Source organism: Phyllobates terribilis, unplaced genomic scaffold, assembly GCF_046119375.1.
Source record: "Phyllobates terribilis strain yellow unplaced genomic scaffold, ASM4611937v1 Scaffold_3__8_contigs__length_932513732, whole genome shotgun sequence".
Lineage (NCBI taxonomy): Eukaryota > Metazoa > Chordata > Amphibia > Anura > Dendrobatidae > Phyllobates > Phyllobates terribilis.
The window spans coordinates 175,135,981-175,161,660 of record NW_027362763.1 but is presented as its reverse complement, the minus strand read 5'-3'; positions in this window follow the sequence as shown (position 1 = coordinate 175,161,660).

Below are 25,680 nucleotides of genomic sequence, written 5' to 3'. Positions count from 1 at the left end.
CTTATATAGACAGGTGTGTGCCTTTCCAAATCAAGTGCTATCAGTTTAATTAAACACAGCTGAACTCCAATGAAGGAGTACAACCATCTCAAAGAGGATCACAAGGAAATGGACAGCATGTGACTTAAATATGAGTGTCTGAGCAAAGGGTTTGAATACTTATTGTGGTGCCCCTGAGGGTTTGACCGCCACAGAGATGCTGCACTTCTTTAATGGAGTGTAGTATTCCTCCGCTGAGGTAAGAACAGTGTGATGGTCGGGACCCAACCTTTGCATCTGTTATAGCAGAAGATGAGGTCCCTCAAGTCAAAGACACGATCTATGCTATATAAGTCTGATGGTTACCTTAGGTCAACAACAACTAAATGTTTCTTTCCCTGTATCAATAGAAACTAACGTGTCCTTGCTAGTCATCAGAAGTGTCTGATTAAATCTGTCTGATTAAATGTGTCTGAATAAATGTTTCAACTACAAACCTAGGCGTCACGAGAACAGAAACCAGCTTTTGTTTGCACAGCTAAATTGTATGATCGGACCATATATGGTAAATCCGTTTCTGCCTCCAGGGTGTATATAAACCCTATGCTTTGTAATAAAGTTAGAGTCTGTTGACACATACTACCTGTCTTGTGTCTTATTCTCTCCGGGCCTGTATACTAAAGGATAGAAGAACCAGAAAGCAGTGACCATAGCTGGCGCCTCGAACAGGGACTTGAGTTAATCTACCCAGGGGTGCTCAACCGGTCCGAGACGTGGGACAAGCGAGGCTCTCTGTTGGTGATATATACAGCGCTGAGATAAGAATAACTGTTATATTCTACCTAAATTATATCACTACATAGAAGAGACTCCCTCACCCCCGAGCGGTCGGCTCCCAGGTATTTCATAGATTGTTGTCTGGCTCAGGTCCCTTTGAACCAGTAGAATTCCCTCAGATAAGTTGTCAGTCCTGCCTTCTATCCTTTGGAAAAACGTAAGAATGACAGTATGGATCCGATGAATGTGTTGTGGGTGTGTCTCGGGATCGGTGTTTTTGGTCTGTTTTTCTGGTTGGCGTATAAGTCCTGGAGGGCAAGTAGTAGTGTGGTTCAGAAATCTTTGTGGCCCATTGTCTAAGTGACTGAGGAGTCTACTCTGAGTGAGGAGAACCGAAAAAAATGGGGAACCAAAATGCCAAAGAAGGCATTACAGCCAAAGACTTAGTAGTACGCAGAGAAGGGAAACAGGCACTGATTGGAATTGACAAAATATTGTGTAAGGCGGGAATGAATGAAAATGGAGAGATGAACGGAGAGAAATGGAAATCCTTCTTTAACTCCTATCATGGATGGCTGAAAGATAAGGGTCTGTTAGGAACAGTGGATGTATGGATGAATGCATGTGCTCATTTTGAAGGAAGAATTGAAGAATTAGGAAACGGATGTTACAGACTGACAAAAACCGGAATGACAGATTTTCCACCCTATCTGCCCCCGACGTCACCCACACCCCAGTACCAGAATTCCCAGGAACCCAATTGCTGGGTTTGCCCCAGATGTGGACAGCAGAATCCCTTGACTGTAGATATCTGTGTGGCATGCGGAGGACCAAGACCCCACCCAGCCAGACTATTCCCAATGAGGACAGTAGTTGTGCCAGGAGCACCGGGAGCAGCAGCAGCAGCAGCGGGGGACACACAGTTGTTCCAGGTCAAGAAGCCCCTACAATGTTAATGTATAAACCATGGAGTCCATCAGAACAATTGGCATTGATTTCCCAGTTGCCAGATCCGTCCCAGTCCCCGATGGGTTTTGCCAGAATGATAAGAACCATACAGGATACGTACAATGCAACTAGGTTGGATTTACAAGGGGCTAATTAAGGGAAAATTGGCAGATGAAGCCAGCTACGATAGGTTGACAGACGAAACGTACAAGCAGTATGACAATAGGACCGGACCCAAAGCCGCAGAACTCAATAATGCAGCGGCCGGAGTCCTGTTCATAACAGCATTGGTAAGAGCATGTAGAGACAGGCAGGGAGAAAGGCAGGTTACACTAGAAGACCAAGTTCAGGGTAAGGAAGAGGACCCGAAAGACTACTTTTGGGCTCTAAGGAAGACTTTGTCAGAAATGGGGTTCATTCCTGAAAATAAGACTAGTGAGAGGGTATTAGCAAGTGCTTTCATGAACGGACTAAAGAAAGAGATTGCAGAAAAGGTAAAAACAAGTAGACCAGAGTGGAGATCAGTGAAGGCAGAGGATTTGGCCAGAATAGCTCAGGGGGCACAGCATGACATAATACAGGCAAAGAGAGCTGCCAGAATACATATAGTAGAGACGACCCCCAGAAACAACAGAGGCAGAGGATGGACAGCAGGAAGGGGACAGAGACTATGTTACGGATGTAAAAAGCCAGGACATTTTAGAAAGGACTGTAGGACCAACCCGTATCCAGATGCTCAGAGTACAGGTCCTCCAGCCAACCAAACAACGCCCCCATAGGATGAGGGTAGCTTGCACATGAAACCCCTCATCTCCTTACCTCCAACTCCCAGTTGTATAGTGCAGGTGAACCTACCAGGGGGACATGAAATTGATTTCCAAGTAGATACAGGGGCCGACAATTCAGTAATTACGCGAGGTGATTGGCCATACACTGACACTGATTTTTCACATCATGTCATTGGCACCCCTTTCAATTCCCCATCTGTTCTGCTCCCTGTCACTAAAAAAATTCCCCTACAAATTCAAGGAGCTACTGTACATAGCCAGCTCATGGTATCGCCCCGAGGCCAATGTAACCTTTTGGGAAACGATGTATTGTTTCAATTACAAGCACATATCGAATATCATCCTGATGGCACCGTCACCATGACCCCAGGTTTAAAACCAAGCACCCTTTGCAAAATTATGTCACTAGATATTGACAGTAAAGAAGAGACAAACGATTTTCCCCTGATATTGGAGCAAGCTGTACCCTACGACTTTTGGGCCTCAGATAACATAGATGTTGGTAGGTTAAGAGTTCAACCAGTAATGATGAATCTAAAACCAGGAGCCATTTTGCCTCAACAGAAGCAGTATCCCCTTAGCTCGGCTCAGGAGAATGCCATAGCCCAGCAAGTCCAAAAATTACTACACAGGGGAGTCCTAGTTAAAACCCAGTCCCCTTGCAACGCTCCCCTGTTCCCAGTAAAGAAAAAGAGCGTGCCAGGACAACCAGCCGCATATAGAATGGTGCATGACCTCCGGTTGGTTAACAAAGCCACAGAACTTCTAACACCAGTTGTGCCCAACCCGCATACTCTTCTGTCACAGATACCTTCTAACTCTCTTTGTTTTTCAGTGGTCGATTTGGGAAATGCATTTTTCAGTGTACCATTACATCCTGACTGCCAGTACCTGTTTGCTTTCACGTTCCAGGGCAGTCAATATACATGGACAGTGTTGCCACAGGGTGCCCAGAATTCACCCACAATGTACACTGCAAGTCTGCAGGAAATACTAGAGGGATGGTCTGAACCACATATCGTTGTTCTGCAATATGTCGATGACCTGCTCATTTGTGCCCCCTCCAGGAAACAATGTCATAATGCAACTATATTGCCTATGTTGTTTCTCTATCACGCTGGCTGCAAGGCGTCGAAAGATAAGCTTCAGTTTTTCAAATCTTCAGTCACCTTTTTGGGACATTGCATTACACCAGGAGCCCGCCATTTGACAAATGCACGTAAACTAGCAGTACATGCATTCACCGTCCCCATTAATGTTGCAGCCCTCAGAACTTTTCTTGGACTTGTTTCCTATTGCAGACAGTGTATTCATGCCGTCTCTGTTTTAATGCAGCCCCTCTATGACTGTCTTACCCCAACACCTTTTGTACTAACACCAGAGGCAATAGACAGTTTTTATTCTCTCAAAAAACGTATTTTGGCCGCTCCAGCTTTGGGTACACCTAATTATGAGCTCCCATCTACTCTGTACCTTCACGAGCAAGCTGGACATGCAGCAGGAGTTTTAACTCAATTACATGGTGACAATCAGAGACATGTTGCCTATTTTAGTGGCAGATTGGATGCGGTAGCCAAAGGTGCACCATCCTGTGTACGTGCTCTGCATGCTGTTGGACTGCTACTCCGCTAATCTGCAGATATTGTTCTAGATCATCTGCTCACCGTGCTAACACCTCATGATGTCTATACTATATTGAATCAAGTGCAACCCGCTCACCTCTCAGCAGCACGTCATCTCAGGTTACAATGTGCACTGTTAATGCCTCTCAATGTTTCTTTACAGAGGTGTACTACTTTGAACCCAGCAAATTTGTTACCTCTCTCGGATCTGAAGGAGGGGTCAGGTAATGTGCTTTTTAAGGAAGATCCAAGAGAGGATGTTCCTCATGACTGTGTACAATTGATGGCACAAGAAACAGCAGGTTTACCTACTGTATTTGAACATGAATTAGAAAATGCAGATTTTGAATTTTTTGTAGATGGATCCCGTCATCAGGACGATTCAGGTACTTTCCATACTGGATATGCAGTCGTCTCCCTCAATGCAGTAATCAAGGCAGAACCAATGCTCCCACACCAATCGGCTCAAGAGGCCGAACTTAGGGCCCTAACCGAGGCCTGTAAATTAGCAGAAGATAGTGTTGTTAACATTTACACGGATTCTAGGTACGCATTCGGTATAGCGCATGATTTTGGTCCAATATGGAAATCAAGAGGTTTCCTGACGGCAGCAGGACACCCCATAAAGAATGCTGATGCGGTCCAGCAGTTAATTGATGAGCTACAATTACCCAAACAAGTAGCTGTCATAAAGGTAAGAGCACATACCAGATGCACCGACCAGGTAAGCAGAGGTAATGCGATGGCAGATGCAGCAGCAAAAAACAGCAGCCTGCAAGCCGCAACAAGGGTCAACAGTACGTCAGTTAAGTGCCTCTAAAAACCCCTTTGTGTCGGAGGACATCTTATCCCAAATGCAGGCTCAGGCTCTGAAGGGGGAGGTTGACAAGTGGTTAAAGGAAGGTGCATGCCTGAATGAAGCAAATGGGGTATGGGGGAAAGGGACACGACGATGCCTTCCAAGGGCACTGTACCCAGCGGCTGCCCAGATGCTACATGGGCCAGTACACCAATCTAAAACGGCTGTGATGAATGTGATGCAGAAATATTTGGTAGCACCAGGATTCTCCACCTGTATTGAACGACTGATAAAAGGGTGCATGATATGTGCTACACATAATCAGGGTAGAGTAGTTAAAACACCACCCAAACACACCCCTGGCCCCTCTATCCATTCCAGAGACTGCAAATTGATTATATTCAGCTGCCGAAGTCAGGATCATGGGAATATGTGTTGGTCTGTATTGATTTGTTCTCAGGATGGCCAGAGGCTTTCCCGATTGCCAAAGCCACGGCTGCGGCAACCGCAAAGAAACTGCTTGGGAGGTGGTCTGCAGTTATGGGGTACCAGAGGTAATTGAGAGTGACAGAGGTATACACTTCACGGGTGAAATAATGAATGAAGTCATGTCAGCTCTAGGAATTCAACAAGAATTCCATACCCCATATCACCCACAAAGTAGTGATAAAGTGGAAAGACTGAATGGGACATTGAAATTAAAAATTCCGAAAGCCATGGCTGAGACAGGAAAACCATGGCCGGATTGTTTACCGCTTGCTCTGTTTTCAGTAAGATACAGGCCCAATAAAAAGACTGGACTCTCTCCATATGAGATATTGCTTGGCAACGTGTAACGGGTCTGGGAGGTGGAACCTCTGAGCAACTATAGAAGGGGGCAGTCCTTGTAAGGAAGCGGGTGGCTCCCAGGGAAGGCGGGCAGGAAGTCACGGCTAGTTACCGGGACAGTCTCTGGGTAAACGGGCAGGAGGTCACGGCAAGTGACCGGGACAGTCTCTGGGAAAGCGGGCAGGAGGTCACAGCAAGTGACCGGGGCAGTCTCTGGGTGAACGGGCAGGAGGTCACGGCAAGTGACCGGGACAGTCTCTGGGTAAAGGGTAGGTACGACCTGTGACGGCTGAGCCTCCAGGTAGGCTAGCAGGCAGATGGCAGATGTGTGCTCCCAGGTGAGCAGGCGAGAGTCTCTGGATAAGCAGGTGGTCACAGCATGTGACGGCGGAGCCTCCAGGTAGGCTAACAGGCAGGTAGCAGATGAGCGCTCCCAGGTGAGCGGGCAAGAGTCTCTAGACTGGCAGGTGGTCACAGCACGTGACGGCGGAGCCTCCAGGTAGGCTAACAGGCAGGTAGCAGATGAGCGCTCCCAGGTGAGTGGGCAAAAGTCTCTGGACTGGCAGGTGGTCACAGCACGTGACGGCGGAGCCTCCAAGTAGGCTAGCAGACAGGTAGCAGGTGAGCACTCCCAGGTGAGCGGGCAAGCTGGTCCATAGACAGACTGACAGGCGTCGGAAGGCAGACCGTCGGACCTCAGGCTAGCAAGCAGGTAAGCGGATAACAGGCAGGAATCAGACAGCAAACTGGCAGGAAACTGGCAGGTAACTGGCAGGTAACTGGAAACGGGACCTGAGGGCTGAAGCAGAGTAGTGAACAGTGCAACAACATTGCTCGGGCACCTCCATTTTGGAGGAGGTGCCTTATATATGGGAGGTCCTCCGGCAATTGGCCGGGGACTCCTTAGGACGGCGCGCGCGGTCCCTTTAAGAGAGGGGGAGCGCGCGCGCGCGCCCTAAGCACACTGCCGGGGAAGGAGCGTGTGCCGGAAGCAGCGGGGAGAGAAGCGCTGGAGGACGCCGCGCCAGGAGCGGGGAGGTGAGAGGGACGGCGTCTCTGCCTAGTACGGGGCAGAGACGCCGATGCTACAGTACCCCCCCCTTTAGGCCCCCTCTTCTTTTGGCCAGAAAGAAATTTTTCAAGGAGAAGCGGGGCGTTGATGTTCTCCCTGGGTTCCCAAGTTCTCTCCTCAGGACCAAACCCCTTCCAATCTACCAGAAAAAAGGTTTTTCCTCTTACCCTCTTGGAGGCCAGAATACTCTCTACCTCAAAGACGTCATCAGCGGAAACCGGAGCAGGAGGGGCACCTGGATTATTGGAAAAAGAGGTAAAGACAACGGGTTTGAGGAGAGATACGTGGAAGGAGTTGGGGATCCGTAGGGTGGCCGGGAGTTTTAATTTGTAGGCCACAGGGTTAATTTGCCTGAGGACTTCGAAGGGACCGATGAATCGAGGGCCCAACTTGAAGGAGGGTACTTTGAGCCGCACATGTTTGGAAGAGAGCCAAACCTTGTCTCCCGGACGAAATTGAGGCGGATCCAGACGTCTCTTATCAGCATATCTCTTCATCCGCTCAGAGGACAGAAGAAGAGCGGACCTGGTACACTCCCAAATAGTAGAAAATTCGCTGACAAGAGACTCCGCAGCAGGGTTGTCCACAGAAACGGAGACAGGAAGTGGAATCCGGGGATGTTGGCCACTGACTATAAAGAACGGGGATTTGGAAGAGGATTCACTCTCATGGTTGTTGTAAGAGAACTCGGCCCATGGTAGGAGATCCACCCAGTCCGAGTGGTGAGCATCAACGAAGTGCCGGAGGTACTGTAGCTGGTCAGGATCTGATTGATCCGCTCCACTTGACTATTGGACTGAGGGTGGTAAGCGGAGGAGAAGTCCAGGGTAATGTCTAGCAGCTTACATGTGGCTCTCCAGAAGCGTGAGGTGAACTGAACCCCACAATCCGACACGATGTGGAGGGGCAGGCCATGGAGACGGAAGATGTGGCGGATAAAGTCTTTAGCCAGCTCGGGTGCAGATGGGAGACCAGGCAGGGGAATGAAGTGGGCCATCTTAGAAAAGCGGTCAGCGACAACCCAAATGACAGTACAACCGGCAGAAATAGGAAGATGGGTGATAAAGTCCATAGCGATGTGTTGCCATGGAGCAGCAGGTACGGGAAGGGGCAGGAGATGGCCGGCTGGTAGATGTCTGGGAACTTTCTTACGAGCACAGGATGAGCAGGCCGCGACGAAGTCTACCGCGTCCTTACACAGGGTAGGCCACCAGTAATGCCGGGTAATGAGTTGGAAGGTCTTCTTTTGGCCAGCATGGCCAGCTAGTTTAGAAGAATGTCCCCAGCGAAGAACCCTCTCCCGATCTGGTACAGCTACAAACGTCTTACCAGGCGGGAGACGAGTCAGATCCAAGGGGGCCACATTCATCACTTTGGAGGAGTCGATGATGTGCGTAGGCTCCTCCTCTTGATCGGAGGACAGGAAGGACCGGGACAAGGCATCAGCTTTGAAGTTCTTGTCCGCCGGACGGAAATGAAGAATGAAGTCGAAGCGGGCAAAAAACAACGACCACCGGGCCTGGCGAGGATTGAGTCTCTGGGCATTTTGGAGATATGCCAGGTTTTTGTGATCCGTGTAGATAATTACCGGGTAGAGAGCCCCTTCAAGCAGATAGCGCCACTCCCCCAGTGCCAATTTGATGGCTAGCAATTCACGGTCTCCTATGGAGTAGTTGCGCTCAGACGAGGAGAAGATTTTGGAGAAGAAGCCGCAGGTTACCATTCTCCCGGTAGAAGATTTTTGGGTGAGCACCGCTCCGGCTCCGGAGGAGGAGGCATCAACCTCCAGGTAGAATTGTTTATTACAGTCCGGACGGTGCAGGATGGGAGCAGAGGCGAAGGCTTTCTTTAAGGAAAGGAAGGCCTCCTCGGCTTCAGGCGACCATGTCCTGGGGTTAGCCCCCTTACGGGTAAGTGCAGATATGGGAGCAGTCCGAGACGAGAAGTGTGGGATGAAAAGACGATAGTAATTAGCGAAGCCCAGGAATCGCTGTATCGCCTTCAAACCCTCAGGACGAGGCCATTTCAGAACGGAAGAGAGCTTCTCGGGATCCATTTGCAGACCTGTCTGGGAGATGACATAGCCCAGGAACGGTAGGGAGGTCTGATCGAAGAGGCACTTCTCGTATTTGGCATAGAGGTGGTTCTGCCGATGCCTAAGCAGTAGAGATGAGCGTTGTTCGACTCGAATTGTTCGCCAATCTCAAATTCGAACTGTTTTGGGCGGTGTTCGAGCCGTTCGGCGAACACGAACGATTTGAGAAAAATTCGGCTGTTCGAGGTTATGTTCGATAACTGTTCGTGCACCAAAATCATAACTGGATTTTTTCTCAGTAATGATGAAAATTAATGTTAATACACAGTTTGAGTGTACAGCGGGGCGGGGGGAGGGGCAGGGGATGGATCTATGCAGGAATAATGAAGATCTCCATTTTTTTTTCTCTTTCCCGCATTTACAGTGGGGAGGTGCAATCAGTCAGCCTATCAGCAGCGCACACACGGAGCGAAGTGCTTTTTTTCACACAAGCAAGGGCATGTGTCATTGGCAGTGTATGTCACATGTCCTTGCCCTATAAGACCCAGCCATTTTCCCCGTCGCCACCATTTTCTCACTGCTGCAGCTGCGTGTTAGACGGCACCGCTGTTGCTGTGTGCGCTATACCTTGTTAATTTCAAGTCAATTTTCGCACAAATCTACAGATAGCTTGGGAGTAGGGAATAGTTGTGATTGCAGTCCTTTTAAGGACTAGGTTACAGCATTTCCTACGACTTTTATCAGGCAGGTCTGTGCTCTTAAATAGATAGATTGTGGGAGTAAAGACTAATTGTAATTGCAGTCCTTTTCAGGACTAGGTTACATCAGTTCCTATCAGTTTTTGCCAGGCAGGTCTGTGCCAGTGCTGTGCAAGTTTTTTCACAGCATTTGGCTGAATCTAGCAAAGCTAATCCTTTTTGGCCTATTGCAGAGTGTGTTAGTCAGTGGAGTAGCCTATCTGTGTTGCAAGATATACCACCTGTGTATAGAATACCAAATTTTACTGCACCTAGTGAAGTAAAATCTTTTGGGCATAGCATCATTCTATTAGTCCATCTATACTGACCTCCATCAGGTTGCAAATTGAATATAATTTTTTTCTGCATCTAGCTCTGAAAAAATATTTGGCCTTCTAGCAGTGTGTGGGACTTGGTCTATTAGTCCATCTATACTGACCTCCATCAGGTTGCAAATTAAAAATAATTTTTATCTGCATCTACCTCTGAAAAAATATTTGGGCTTCTAGCTGTGTGTGGGACTTGTTCTATTAGTCGATCTATACTGACCTCCATCAGGTTGCAAACTGAATATAATTTTTTTCTGCATCTACCTCTGAAAAAATATTTGGGCTTCTAGCTGTGTGTGGGACTTGTTCTATTAATCCATCTATACTGACCTCCATCAGGTTGCAAACTGAATATATTTTTTTTCTGCATCTGCCTCTGAAAAAATATTGGGCTTCTAGCTGTGTGTGGGACTTGTTCTATTTGTCCATCTATACTGACCTCCATCAGGTTGCAAACTGAATATAATTTTTTTCTGCATCTACCTCTGAAAAAATATTTGGGCTTCTAGCTGTGTGTGGGACTTTCTCTATTAGTCCATCTATACTGACCTCCATCAGGTTGCAAACTGAATATAATTTTTTTCTGCATCTACCTCTGAAAAAATATTTGGCCTTCTAGCAGTGTGTGGGACTTTCTCTATTAGTCCATCTATACTGACCTCCATCAGGTTGCAAACTGAATATAATTTTTTTCTGCATCTACCTCTGAAAAAATATTTGGGCTTCTAGCTGTGTGTGGGACTTGTTCTATTAGTCCATCTATACTGACCTCCATCAGGTTGCAAACTGAATATAATTTTTTTCTGCATTTACCTCTGAAAAAATATTTGGACTTCTAGCTGTGTGTGGGACTTGTTCTATTAATCCATCTATACTGACCTCCATCAGGTTGCAAACTGAATATATTATTTTTCTCCATCTACCTCTGAAAAAATATTGGGCTTCTAGCTGTGTGTGGGACTTGTTCTATTAATCCATCTATACAGACCTCCATCAGGTTGCAAACTGAATATATTTTTTTCTGCATCTAGCTCTGAAAAAATATTTGGGCTTCTAGCAGTGTGTGGGACTTGTTCTATTAGTCCATCTATACTGACCTCCATCATGTTGCAAACTGAATATAATTTTTTTCTGCATCTAGCTCTGAAAAAATATTTGGCCTTCTAGCAGTGTGTGGGACTTTCTCTATTAGTCCATCTATACTGACCTCCATCAGGTTGCAAATTCAAAATAATTTTTTGTCTGCATCTAGCTCTGAAAAAATATTTGGCCTTCTAGCAGTGTGTGGGACTTTCTCTATTAGTCCATCTATACTGACCTCCATCAGGTTGCAAACTGAATATAATTTTTTTCTGCATCTAGCTCTGAAAAAATATTTGGCCTTCTAGCAGTGTGTGGGACTTTATCTATTAGTCCATCTATACTGACCTCCATCAGGTTGCAAATTAAAAATAATTTTTATCTGCATCTACCTCTGAAAAAATATTTGGGCTTCTAGCTGTGTGTGGGACTTGTTCTATTAGTCCATCTATACTGACCTCCATCAGGTTGCAAACTGAATATTATTTTTTTCTGCATCTAGCTCTGAAAAAATATTTGGCCTTCTAGCAGTGTGTGGGACTTTCTCTATTAGTCCATCTATACTGACCTCCATCAGGTTGCAAACTGAATATAATTTTTTTCTGCATCTAGCTCTGAAAAAATATTTGGCCTTCTAGCAGTGTGTGGGACTTTCTCTATTAGTCCATCTATACTGACCTCCATCAGGTTGCAAATTAAAAATAATTTTTATCTGCATCTGCCTCTGAAAAAATATTTGGGCTTCTAGCTGTGTGTGGGACTTGTTCTATTAGTCCATCTATACTGATCTCCATCAGGTTGCAAATTAAAAATAATTTTTATCTGCATCTAGCTCTGAAAAAATATTTGGGCTTCTAGCTGTGTGTGGGACTTGTTCTATTAGTCCATCTATACTGACCTCCATCAGGTTGCAAATTAAAAATAATTTTTATCTGCATCTACCTCTGAAAAAATATTTGGGCTTCTAGCAGTGTGTGGGACTCATTGTATTAGGCCATCTATACCAAGCTCCACCAGCTTTGAAATTAATAATAATTTTTAGCTGCATCTAGCCCTGAAAATAATTTTTCCCAATAGTGGTAGCAATAGAAATATGGGTCGCGCGCCTGGCTAACAAAAATATACGCTTCATAACACAAAACACCAGCCTAGCGCACTGCATTAATAAGATGGCATCATCGTCTCTCCCAGTGCTAGGCCTACTACGCAGGCTAGCATTCCTGTGCCTAAAACACAATGTATGGGTCCGCGCTAGCCACTATGCTGAGGGGTATAAAGCTGCTGCTAACGCTTTATAACAATTCAATTGGCAGATTTTCACAGAGCTCTTCCACAACGCCCACCCATCGGGCAACAGTTGCCCACCCTCCCTATGGGATCTAGTGGCGAATAGTTGATGCCATTAATCAGAGCGTCAGTTGCCCCGTCAACGTGGCAAGCATACGGTAAGGCATGGGAAGAGTGGACACGACTAGTAGCAGGCAGACGGGTTGACCAATGTGAACAAGCCAGATCACAAGTCACCATAGAATTTCTCCACCAGCTAATGATGAGGGGCATATCAGGGGCGTCAGCGCAGCGGTGTCTGACCGGAGTAGCATTTCACTTCCAACTACTGAATTGGGGAGATGTGACAAAGATTCATCATCAGACAATCCATAAAAGGGTGGAAAAGGGGTCAGCCAAGTCAAGAATGTAGACGTCCCGTCCCGTGTCACTAAAACTGATTTCTCACATCTTATCCCTAACACCATTAACATGACACTCACAATTTGAAGCAACACTAATGTCTACTGCAATTGTGATCGCCTTCTTCGGGGCGCTATGTATAAGCGAATTAGTCCCTCAATCCAAAATTACCACCAGTGGACGCTTATTACACCAGGACGTAGTCATAGCCAATAATGCAATACGTCTACGCATACACCAATCGAAAACGGTTCCAGCGGGCAGGGGTACTTGGGTACTTCTACAACCCACAAACGGTACACTGAGTCGGGTAACAATAGTAAAAACATATCTAACCATCAGATCACAAAGTAATTTCTTCCTATCACACATTGATGGAACGCCATTATCAAGATACCTGTTCCAAGCTATATTTAATAAATCGGCAGGGAACCACCCCAAAGATTACGGGACACACTCATTCCGCATAGGTGCGGCCACGGAAGCAGCAAGAGCAGGACTGTCAGAAACGGAAGTTCAGAGGATAGGGAGATGGCGATCCACGTGTTTGGCGAGATACATAAGACCGGACTTGTTATCCTAACGTGGTTTGTTTCTTTTACAGGTGACGCTAAGCCAACAGTGTGAGTGATAGGCCACTCGTATATATATTGGGCACAAAAAAGGGCGAAAGTCCGCCCAGGCGGGAGGAAATTAGAGTTTCATAACACATATTTCAACTGGAGAGGTATTAGAGGCCTGCTATGGCCACAGGTACTAATGGAGGTAATTAAGGTAGGGAGAGAGGCAAGAGGTCCGGTCATCTTAGTTATACAGGCCGGGGGAAACAACCTAGGTCATCACAAGAGCGCAAAAATAATGGAAATAATGAAACTAGACACTGAGCGCTTCAGAGAATTTTTCACAAAATTAGCTATAGTATGGTCAGAGATTGTGCCGATAGCGGTATGGCAAGGTGCGCGAGACATCACGGCCATCGAATGGACAAGGCGGGTAATAAATATTCGGATGGCAAAATTTAGAAGAGACAGAGGTGGTGTAGTGATACGACACCGACAACTGGAAGGAGATAAAGCAGGCCTCATACGGCCCGACGGTGTTCACTTAATAGATATTGGACTGGACATATTCCTGTCAGGACTCCAGGACGGAGTGGAACAAGCGTTAAGAGTGATGGGTGGGGGTCAGAGTCCTGCATACGAGTACGCTGGATCCTCCGTGGCCTGGAAATAGAAAGGACATGTTGGAGAGTTACACTTGATGGCCAACTTGCCGGAGTGGGGACCCAGGGCATGCTGCAACAAGCTGAATTATTTTAGAAATAAAATGCCTTTCTAATGGAATGAGTATAAAGAGTTAATAAAGCTGTGACCGATCCTCACCCATCCAGTTGTAAGAGTTACATTATTGTATTGTCCATGAAAGGGGGGTGGTAGGGGGGCTGAGCATCTGGGTTTGGTTGGGGGTCCCCACAGTCTGCCTAGGCAAGATTCATTTAAAAATTCTTATTAGATACACAGGCGGTGCAGCTTGCTTCGCAGCTGGGCTACTACGCCCAAAGTATTGCCTAGGCTAGATGCAGTTAAAAATTCTACGCTGACTAGCAGACACTGAAGATTTGGAGCAGACCTCTGAGTAAACAGCTCTTCAGACTCAACCATCTGTGTTACCCCAAGCCATAGTGTATGTAGTTTCTTACAGTTAAAAGGGGGGGGTGCGACCCAACCCACCTGGAATTGACGATGCCAACGTCACGTAAGACACAGCAAGGGGACTCCCAAAATTGTGGCACAGACACCACTTAACCCTAGAACGCATACCTGTGGCCTTGCAGGCCCGCCCAGTTAATTGTTTTCTATTTTCTGCAAGATTGCTTTAGTTAGAATTTTGAAACTCTAGGTATTCTTCATGTATATAGTTGTTTGTCATTTGAGTTTGAGTTATTCCATGTTATTTGCACACGAGCCTAAAGGGCCCCAGGTATGTGAAAGTGTAGATTTTTATGGTCATGCGTTCTAGGGTTAAGTGGCATCAATTGCCCCACTGTTGCTTAAAACGGTTGGTGAGGTGATTTTACCAAATCCCCAAGCTTTTAGTCTCCCAAGGATGACACAGGGGTAGAAATGTCCTTGCGAATCCATGATTTGTTCATCTTTATGAACGTGAGTCTGTCTTCATTCTCAGTGGACAGCCGCGTGCGCTTATCTGTCAGCACACCACCAGCAGCGCTGAGCACACGTTCAGAGAGAACGCTGGCTGCATGGCATGACAAGATCTCCAAGGCGTGAGTGGCGAGCTCCGGCGATTTTTCCAGATTGGAATACCAAAATGAGCAAGGGTCCAGTGACACAGTAATGGCTTCGATGTTCACTTGGAAATTCTCCTGTACCATCCTCTCTAGGCATTGACTATGTGTCAGACTTCTTGTCTCCTGTGGCCTTGCAAAGGATGGTCTAAAAAAGTGGTGAAACGATTCCACAAAATTGCTGTTACCAGCAGATACTGTGTTACTGTTACTGTTTGAGTGATGAAGACTCGACAGTCCCACCGTTGGCAAGTTAGAACTGTGAGATTCACTACGTGCACCACTGGTGTTTTGTGGAAAAGCACATGTAAGATTCTGCAACAGATACTCCTGCATTCGTCAATACCTTTTTATGGCAGGAATTATTTCGGCAAATATACTTTTGTACCGGGGATCTAAGAGTGTGGCAACCCAGTAGTCGGGATTACTTCGAATTCTGACAATCTGGGGGTCATGTTGCAGGTAGTGCAGCAAGAAGGCACTCATGTGTCTTGCGCATCCAGAAGGACCAAGTCTTTGTTGTGTTGGTAGCGAGGTAAGAATCATGCTTCCTTCCTCTGCCCTCTCCCTCCAACCTCGCACAACAGAAATGTGATCAAGGTCTCCCTCATCTGATGAGTCTTCCATGCCCATCGCCAGTTCGTCCTCCACTTCTTCCTCGGATCCTGCACCTTCCTCAACAGTTTGGCTGCTACCATGCACCCTGGTTAATCCCTCTCCCCCACACTCCCATGCCTGCCGCCTTGGTGCTGCCAACCGTCTGGACCTTGGAGATGTTATCCCTTCCCCATACGACTCCTCCTCTACTTCCTCCACCTCCTCTTGTCCCACCACCTGACTCCGAATTCTGTTTAACATGTGCTCCAGCATGTAAATCACCGGAATAGTCATGCTGATAATGGCATCGTCAGCACTAAACATCTTCGTCGCCATTTGAAAACTGTGCAGAAGGGTGCATAGGTCCCTGATCTGTGACCACTCCTCCAGCGTGATTTGCCCCACCTCTGGATCTCGTTGGCCCAGGCTATACGTCAGAACGTATTGCACCAGGGCTTGTCGGTGCTGCCACAGTCGCTGCAACATGTGCAGAGTTGAATTCCACCGTGTCGGCACATCGCATTTCAGCCGGTGAACTGGAAGGCCCAACGACTTCTGTAGAGATGTAAGTCGTTGAACTGCGGGATGCGAACGGCGGAAGTGAGCACACAGTGACCGTGCCCTCTGCAGAAGGCCATCTAGTCCGGGACAGTGGGCTAAAAATTGCTGGACAACCAGGTTCAACACGTGAGCCATACAAGGCACATGTGTGACATTGCCCCGGCGAAGTGCTGCACCCAGGTTTTCAGCATTGTCGCACATGGCCTTCCCTGGTTGCAGGTCCAGTGGAGACAACCTTTCATGAAACTGGGTCTCCAGAGCTGACCACAACTCCTCAGCTGTGTGACTCACATTTCCCAGTCATTTCAAAGTAAACACTGATGCCGTTGAGCCCTGCTGCCAGCATAGTAAGGAGGTGTGCAGGATTCCTTCTGCGCAGTTAGAAAGCAGGTGGCATTACCAGACAGGCTTTGGGTGCAGGTGGAGGACCGAGAGGAGGTTGAGGAGGCAGAATCAGTGGAGGAACTTCGAGATAAAGAGGATTGACGCACAACTCGTGGGGACGGTAAGACTTGGACAGCAGCCCCTTGTCCTGCTGTCACCATAGTTACCCAGTGCCCAGTCAGCGACATGTAACGCCCCTGTCCATGCCTTCTCGTCCAAGTGTCTGTGGTGAAGTGCACCCTGTCACACACAGAGTTTCTCAAAGAAGCGGTGATGTTGTGTGCGACATGCTAGTGGAGCGCAGGCACACCTTCCTTTGAGAAGTAGTGCCGACTGGGCTTGAAAATCCTGGGTCTTGAAAATCCTCTGTGTCCTCCAGGTGGAAAGGCAGCATTTCTGTAGCCAACAGCTTGCAGATGGTGAAATTCAACCTCTTAGCTTTCTCATGGCTAGGAGGAAATGGTCTTTTACTTTTCCACATCTGAGGGACCGAGGGCTGGCTGTTGTGCTTAGACGGTGTTGAGTAGGGTGTCCCCGGCAAACTGCCGGTCTGTGAGGAAGATGCAGGCGGACATGTTAGGTTGCCTTGATCCAAAGGTGGTGCTCTCGATGTCGGAGAGCGCTCAACACTAGCAGGTGTTTCCACTTCCCAATGAACTGACGACCTGCCAATCACACTGGCTGTTGCGGGTAAAGAGGTGGCAGGTCTGCGTCCAAAAACATGTGTGACTGCTGTCCCCCCAGTCACAGAGGATGAAGAGGCTGCGGATGCACAAGATGGGGCAGACGGTGGTTGGCCCAGCCGGCTACGCCGCATTGTAGCACAGTGAGCTTCCCACTGCAACTTATGCTTCATATCCATGTGACGGTACATGCATGAAGTACTCAAACTATGGATTTTTTGGCCTCTACTTAGCTTTTGCTGACAAATATTACAGATAACACGAGTTATCGATCGATCGATCGATCTGAATAAATGCCCAGGCTATGCAAGGCTTAGAGCCCATGTGACCTGAAGAGCCACTACGACTTGTGGTCAGAGGCAGAGTTGTGGTTGAGGATGCATTTGTTGACATGCTTCCAGTACTCCGTCTCTGTTCAGGAAGGCGCAACCTAACCTCGTCGTCAATAGCATCTGTGATGCCCCGCTGCGCTTGGTATCACAGATCCTAGAAGAGTGCATTGATGGAATCCTCCACAAGAGGCCCCCATAAACATTCACACATCTCCACCTTCCACCTCAGACCAGCAGAGGGAGCTCGTTAGGGATATAAATAGGGAAGGTGGAGCTAGGCAGTTCAGTTCCTCTGAAGAGTTCCTGCAGTAGAGAAGCCAAAGAGAGGTCAGTCTGCAGTGAAGCTCAGTCTTGTCTAGAGAACGCAGTTAATAGTTCAGCAGTGGAGCACGAGGCTCCTGCTTGCTAGATTCAGGGAGCCCAGATAGAGCTTAAGGTGTGCCGGTGCCGTAAGATCAGTGAAGCGCGGCAAGCTGCCGTTAGTGTGTATAGCCTAGTGAGGGCCCGAGTAGGCCGAAGGCGAGTGGCGAGTTAGTACATAAGGGGCAGAGGAGCTTAACCAGCTCACCACGAAGCATTTACCGGACACAGGATCCGAGCTTACCGGTATCTCTATGACCCAGTAAGGCATAACCGGAATCCCTGGAGAACTACAAGTCCCAGGATCGCTAAGGTGCTGATATGTAACAGAGCCAGGAGACGCTTAGGCCCCGCATACTGGGAGCGTGAACTCCAAGAGAAGGCCCTACCACAAGGTCAGCCAGCGCAGGACAGAGACAAAGTTAGGCCTAGCTCCAGGCAGGTCAGAAACTTACTACGCAGAGGCAAGAAACAGGAGGCCCTACACTCGCTCATTGGGGAGGATCCTGATATGCACTCTCCACCCTACAGTGCTCCGGGATGTGCCTGAATTTCCACCAGTAAAAGGTACTGAAGTGACTACCGTGTCCGTTCCCGTTCTTGCTCTGACCCAGCTGGGTCTCGCCTGTCCTGCATTCCCCCTGCATACGCTGCCCTGAGACCTAGCTCCACCTGTGGGGAGCTATACCATCGAGCTGCCTTATCACCGGCCTCAGTGGACTGCTGCAGTGCTGGTGCTTGTCACCAGATACCACAGGTGGCGTCATGAACTCTTATAAAATTAACAATTATCCACCCTTTTAAAGAGAGACCCCAGGGTACGGGCCAGGGAGCCGACCACCGCGACATCCCCAAGGCCAGGCAAATGCCCGGGTACCGAGTCATCCCCATCCCCAGGGCTAGTCACATCCTCCTCCACCTCCTCTGCTGACCTCATCGACTGGCTGACTGTGGGTTGACAGTAAGTGGGATCTCCAACCTCGTCATCATCACCCTTTGTGTTATCACACCCGTCGTCCTCAGAGCCAACCTCTTCCTGCCCTGACCGAAAAGTCAATTTGTCGCTCCAATCAGATATTTGAGTCTCATCATCGTCTTCATCATTGTCTCCACCAACAGGAGTTACAGTTTGGGAACAAGGGTCTACATTATGCTCAGAACCTTCTTCATCTGGTCCTGGATCCAACTTATAAAGATTCTGGGCATCAGATCAGATCATTTCCTCATCTGGATTAACAGAAGCTCTGGAGCAGACCTCCGTTTCCCAGGCTATAGTATGAGTAAACAGCTGTGCAGACTCAACCATCTGTGTTACCCCATACTCAGACAGGCAGCTGGAGACTTGGGAGCTGTGAGGAAGCAAGTGCGATTGGGGTGACACCTCTGAGGACTGGAGTATTTGTGATGTTGAAATTGAGGTGATGGAGAGCCCACTTGAAGGAGCACTTGATATCCGTAGAAGCACCTGCTGTTTTTGTGCCTCATCTAGAATTTGTAGCGATGGGCATGTCCGTAAGAATGGGATCGTATCACATTGTCCACGAAAAGAAGTCGACATCTTAGTTTGGCTGGAAGATGGTCTTTCTTCTGCAGATGTTACTCCCCCCCCACCGTGGGGGGCCTCGACCCACCGGCGGACAGGCACCAGTATTGGGATAGGGGGGCTGGCCGTCAGGGTCCACCGTGGCTCTGGCACAATCCCGGCGACACAGAGGTGGCACGGGCAGGAACAGACTGGCCGTGTCGGCTTCTCACTTTTTGGATTTTAGAAGGGCATGACATGCCTATATCTGTGTCTCCCCCTCCTTTTACTCCTCCACCTCTTTTCTTTTCGCATGACTATATGTACTTGTCACTTTTCCATGTGTTAGTTGTGTCTTCTGAGCAGTTTGTCAGCTTTTGGACACCTTTGAAGGTGTTTTCTATGTGTTTTTGTTTGCCTGCCATTGGTTTTAACGGTGTTTGAAGGTGTTCGACGAACAGTTCGACGAACAGTTCGGCGAACACACGGGCGTTCGACGAACCGAACCGAACTCGAACACTACGGGGGTGGCTCAACACTACTAAGCAGGACCTGACGAACATCCCTTCGGTGGGTGGGGACATCCGGAGAGAAGACCAAGATATCGTCCAGGTATACCACTACGCATGAGTACAGGAGGTCACGGAAGATGTCGTTGACTAGTTCCTGAAAGACAGCGGGAGCATTACAGAGACCGAAGGGCATCACAATGTACTCATAGTGACCGTCTTCCACTCGCCTCCTTGACGGATACGGACCAGGTTATATGCTCCTCGTAGATCCAGCTTGGAGAAGATCCTGGCGCCCTTGAGACGGTCAAACAATTCGGAGATGAGCGGCAGGGTGTATTTGTTTTTTACTGTGATGAGATTGAGTCCTCTGTAGTCAATACAGGGACGTAGAGAGCCGTCTTTCTTTTTGACAAAGAAGAATCCGGCTCCAGCCGGGGAGGTAGATTTTCGGATAAATCCCCTAGCCAGATTCTCTTCAATGTACTCAGACATGGCCCGGGTCTCGGCTGCAGACAACGGGTAGATACGCCCACGGGGAGGAGTGGTGCCAGGTACCAGGTTGATCGGGCAGTCGTATGGCCTATGGGGTTGCAACGTCTCTGCTTCCTTCTTACCGAAGACGTCCGCATAGGGCCAGTAAGGAGCCGGGAGACCAGGTAAATTAGCTGGAGTAGGCGGAGGGCGAAGTGGGCGGACCGGAACCAGGCAGGTCCTATGGCAGTCTGGACCCCATCGGAGTACTGCACCGGATCGCCAGTTCAATACGGGTTTGTGTGTCTGGAGCCAAGGTAGACCTAGCAACAGGAAGTGAGAAAGTTCGGACAGCACATGGAATGAGATCTCCTCAGAGTGCAGCATTCCCACCTGCAGGGCTATGGGTTCAGTGACGAGCAGGATGGTCTCCGAGAGAAGTCTTCCATCCACGGAGGCGACTGACAATGGTTCAGCCAGGGACTTGGTGGGAATACGGTATCTCTCTACCAGAGACTGGGAGATGAGGTTTCCAGCAGCTCCAGAATCCAGGTGGGCGAGTTCAAAGTGACGGTTCTCTCCCCAAGCAATAGAGACCGGTAAAGTCAGAGACGGAGAGGGCTTACTTTTGTCTAGGACGACCTCTCCGAGCGGTCCTAGACACTGGCGTTTCCCGGCTTTTCCGGGCAGGAATGGATGAAGTGCTCCATACTGCCACAATAGAAACAGCTTCCCTCGGCTCGGCGAGATTCTTGGCGAGATCTGACCATCTTGGTCTGGTCGATCTGCATAGGTTCAGGCGAGAGCGCCCACGGAGTGACTGGTTGAGAGGCAGGTCTCAGGGAAGTAGGAGCAGAGCAAGAAAAGTCTTTCTCCCAGGCAGTCTCTTTGGCACGCTCTTGGAACCGGATGCCAATCCGGGTAGCTAGTGACACCAGGTCATCCAGAGTGGAAGGAATGTCCCGACCAGCTAACTCTTCCTTAATCCGACCGGAAAGATCCTCCCAGAAGACGGACACCAGAGCCTCATTTTCCCAGGAAAGCTCAGAAGCGAGGGTGCGGAACCATATGGCATATTGGCCCACGGTGAGACTCCCTTGGCAGAGATGTAGCAGAGAGGAGGCAGAAGAGGTTTTCCGTCCAGGTTCATCGAAGACTTTCCGGAAAGCAGCGAGGAAAGACGGCAGGTCGGACACCAGGGGATCCCCTCTCTCCCACAGGGGATTTAGCCATGCGAGTGCCTCCCCAGTGAGATGGGACATGATGAAGGCCACCTTGGCCCGGTCGGAGATGAACTGGTATGCCAATAGCTCAAAGTGCAGGGTGCACTGGTTTATGAAACCCCGAGCTAAGGTGACTTCGTCGGCAAAGCGTGGAGGTGCCAGAAGCCAAGGTCCATAGTCGGGTACCATGAAGGGACTGGATTGCGGTACCGCAGGAATGGGCACGGCTGGACCAGAGGTAGACAAAGACGAGTCACACAATGCGCCTAGACGAGAGTTAACGGACCGTAGATAGGACAGTACTAGCTCCTGCTGAGTTTTCTGACGTAAGACTTCCTGGTGCAGATCGGAGATCTGGGGACCACCGGGTTCCATGGCCCGAGCAAACTGTAACGGGTCTGGGAGGTGAAACCTCTGAGCAACTATACAAGGGGGCAGTCCTTGTAAGGAAGCGGGTTGGCTCCCAGGGAAGGCGGGCAGGTAGTCACGGCTAGTGACCGGGACAGTCTCTGGGTAAACGGGCAGGAGGTCACGGCAAGTGACCGGGACAGCCTCTGGGAAAGCGGGCAGGAGGTCACAGCAAGTGACCGGGGCAGTCTCTGGGTGAACAGGCAGGAGGTCACGGCAAGTGACCGGGACAGTCTCTGGGTAAAGGGTAGGTACGACCTGTGACGGCTGAGCCTCCAGGTAGGCTAGCAGGCAGATGGCAGATGTGTGCTCCCAGGTGAGCAGGCGAGAGTCTCTGGATAAGCAGGTGGTCACAGCATGTGACGGCGGAGCCTCCAGGTAGGCTAACAGGCAGGTAGCAGATGAGCGCTCCCAGGTGAGCGGGCAAGAGTCTCTGGACTGGCAGGTGGTCACAGCACGTGACGGCGGAGCCTCCAGGTAGGCTAACAGGCAGGTAGCAGATGAGCGCTCCCATGTGAGCGGGCAAGAGTATCTGGACTGGCAGGTGGTCACAGCACGTGACGGCGGAGCCTCCAGGTAGGCTAGCAGACAGGTAGCAGGTGAGCGCTCCCAGGTGAGCGGGCAAGCTGGTCCATAGACAGACTGACAGGTGTCGGAAGGCAGACCGTCGGACCTCAGGCTAGCAAGCAGGTAAGCGGATAACAGGCAGGAATCAGACAGCAAACTGGCAAGAAACTGGCAGGTATCTGGCAGGTAACTGGAAACGGGACCTGAGGGCTGAAGCAGAGTAGTGAACAGTGCAACAACATTGCTCGGGCACCTCCATTTTGGAGGAGGTGCCTTACATATGGGAGGTCCTCCGGCAATTGGCCGGGGACTCCTTAGGACGGCGCGCGGTCCCTTTAAGAGAGGGGGAGCGTGCGCGCGCACACCCTAAGCACACTGCCGGGGAAGGAGCGCGTGCTGGAAGCAGCGGGGAGAGAAGCGCTGGAGGACGCCGCGCCAGGAGCGGGGAGGTGAGAGGGACGGCGTCTCTGCCTAGTACAGGGCAGAGACGCCGATGCTACACAACGTACCCAGCCTAGGGTGTTTCTATCCACAAGCATTAGAAATGAACAACCATGTGCTAAGTTCCTACGTGAGGGCTTTACACAAAAAGATCAAGAAAATACATGATAATGTTTTCAGTTCTCTTCCAGATCCAGATCAAGACTCTAGCAGCCATATGCTGCAACCTGGAGACTCTGTGGTTATAAAAAGACACGTGAGGAAAAGCCTAGATCCACGGTTTGACGGACCCTTTCAAGTTCTGCTGACCACAAGCACAGCCGTTAAGCTAGAGGGAAAAGAGGCCTGGATCCACGTGTCCCATTGCAAAAAGATACTAGGAGACCCAGCGGACAAAGAATGAAGACATTGTTTATACTTACCTGTATCCTTGCAACCACAGGTGCATGGACTACGTTAGGCACCACAGATGGAGATGACAATAGATTCATTAAACACCATCTTGCTCTAATCGACGGAATAAAGGACTATTGCTAATTGATGGATATGTACACATGCCCCTGTGACGTCCACTAGCATACCCTTTCTCGCTGTCCCAGTCTCATGGGAATAGATAAACTTTTGGGTGGTTGGCTGGTATAGTGCAAGTTATTTTTCAGGTTTTGCTAATGTGTCTTGCGGTTTATTTAGTTTTTAAGCTTTTTCTAATGTGTATTCAGCGTTGTACTAAAAGAAAAACATAGAGATTCATATTGATAAATGAAGGAACAAAAGGACGGAATGTTATAGCAGAAGATGAGGTCCCTCAAGTCAAAGACCCGATCTATGCTATATAAGTCTGACGGTTACCTTAGGTCAACAACAACTAAATGTTCCTTCCTTGTATCAATAGAAACTAACGTGTCCTTGCTAGTCATCAGAAGTGTCTGATTAAATGTGTCTGAATAAATGTTTCAACTACAAACCTAGGCGTCACGAGAACAGAAACCAGCTTTTGTTTGCACAGCTAAATTGTATGATCAGACCATATATGGTAAATCCGTTTCTGCCTCCAGGGTGTATATAAACCCTATGCTTTGTAATAAAGTTAGAGTCTGTTGACACATACTACCTGTCTTGTGTCTTATTCTCTTCAGGCCTGTATACTAAAGGATAGAAGAACCAGAAAGCAGTGACCACACATCCAACACCACATTTCTCCACCAGAGGGGGTTAGAATGCACTAGGTGCTGCCCTCTTGGTTACAGAGAGACTGGGGAACCAAGAGTTAGGGAACCAGTTAGTGGGTGAGGGTGGATGACTCACAATTTAGTGACACTTTAAAATTCGTATCATATTTAATACAAAGCCATCTTGATTCTTGGTCTTTTGACTGTCTTTGACTGTCCTGGTTAGTCAAGTATATTGGCGGACAGCTACTGTGATCTCCCACCCTGAAAGTGGATCCTGTGTGGACCTGCAGTGAATGGGGACACAGCTCTCGTACCCCGGCCTTGGGACGAGGGGCAGGTTGCAGACAAGGAATGTCTCAACCCGGTCAAGGATCACGACCAAGAAGGCCCGGAGCTTAAGAGTGTAGCTCCACAGTAAATGGATCCCAGGCAGGATGCAGACGGAGGGGTGTACGACACCTGTCCTCGCCATGCTGGTATATTCAGAGGGAGTCTGGCTGCAAGTGGGGTATTGGCCCCCGACACCCGACCTTGCTACTCCACGTCCTGGTCGGGAAAGCCCGGTAGGCCCTGAGGATCCCATCGGGTATCGGAAGGAATGGCGCTGCCACCTGTATCCTTGTTCTGAGAGGAGCTCAGAGGGAGACCCGGCCTATCTGCACACACGGACAGGAAAGGATTCGGTCTGTTGTTCAGGAACACTCTGGTGCAGGGTCCCGATTGAACGCTGGACTTGCTCGGAGGTTGTCGGACCCCCGTCCCTGGTGACCACAGGACTCCGCGGGGAGCAGGGAGTCGCCTTTCTTCTGCCATCTCTTATGTGAGTAAAGCCTTGGAAGTTCACCCCTATGGCCTCCGGACTGTTTATTCTGCGATACACCGCACGACGCGGCGCCTGTTCTCCTCTACTAGTACCCCTCCATCCTGTCCCTCTGCCCTGAGGCCTTGCTCCGCCTGTGGGAAGTAGTAATAACTTTGGCCGCCATAACACCATGCCTCAGCAGACAGCAGCGGCGCTGGTGGCCTTCACCAGGTGCCACAGGTGGCATAGTCGTAAATCAGCCACTCAACCCGGATAAGCCCACACCATCCTTTTTAATGTGACGGCCCTGAGCACGGGTCCGGGCCACGGCTGCACCCCTATCTCTCCATCATAGCACCCGACTCCGAGTCCCCCATCTCCCAGGGTAAAGAAAAGGGCTTCCGAGAGGAGTTCATCCCATTATGACCATGTGATATTTCAGTTTTTCTTTTTTAATAAATGTGCAAAAATTTCTACATTTTGTTTTTTTTCAGTCAAGATGGAGTGCAGAGTGTACTTTAATGAGAAAAAAATGAACTTTTTAGAATTTACCAAATGGCTGCAATGAAACAAAGAGTGAAAAATTAAGAGGTACCCATTGTATCATTGGTCCAATATAGCACTCATCCTATTATTACGATGGAGTGAGGGAGTCCT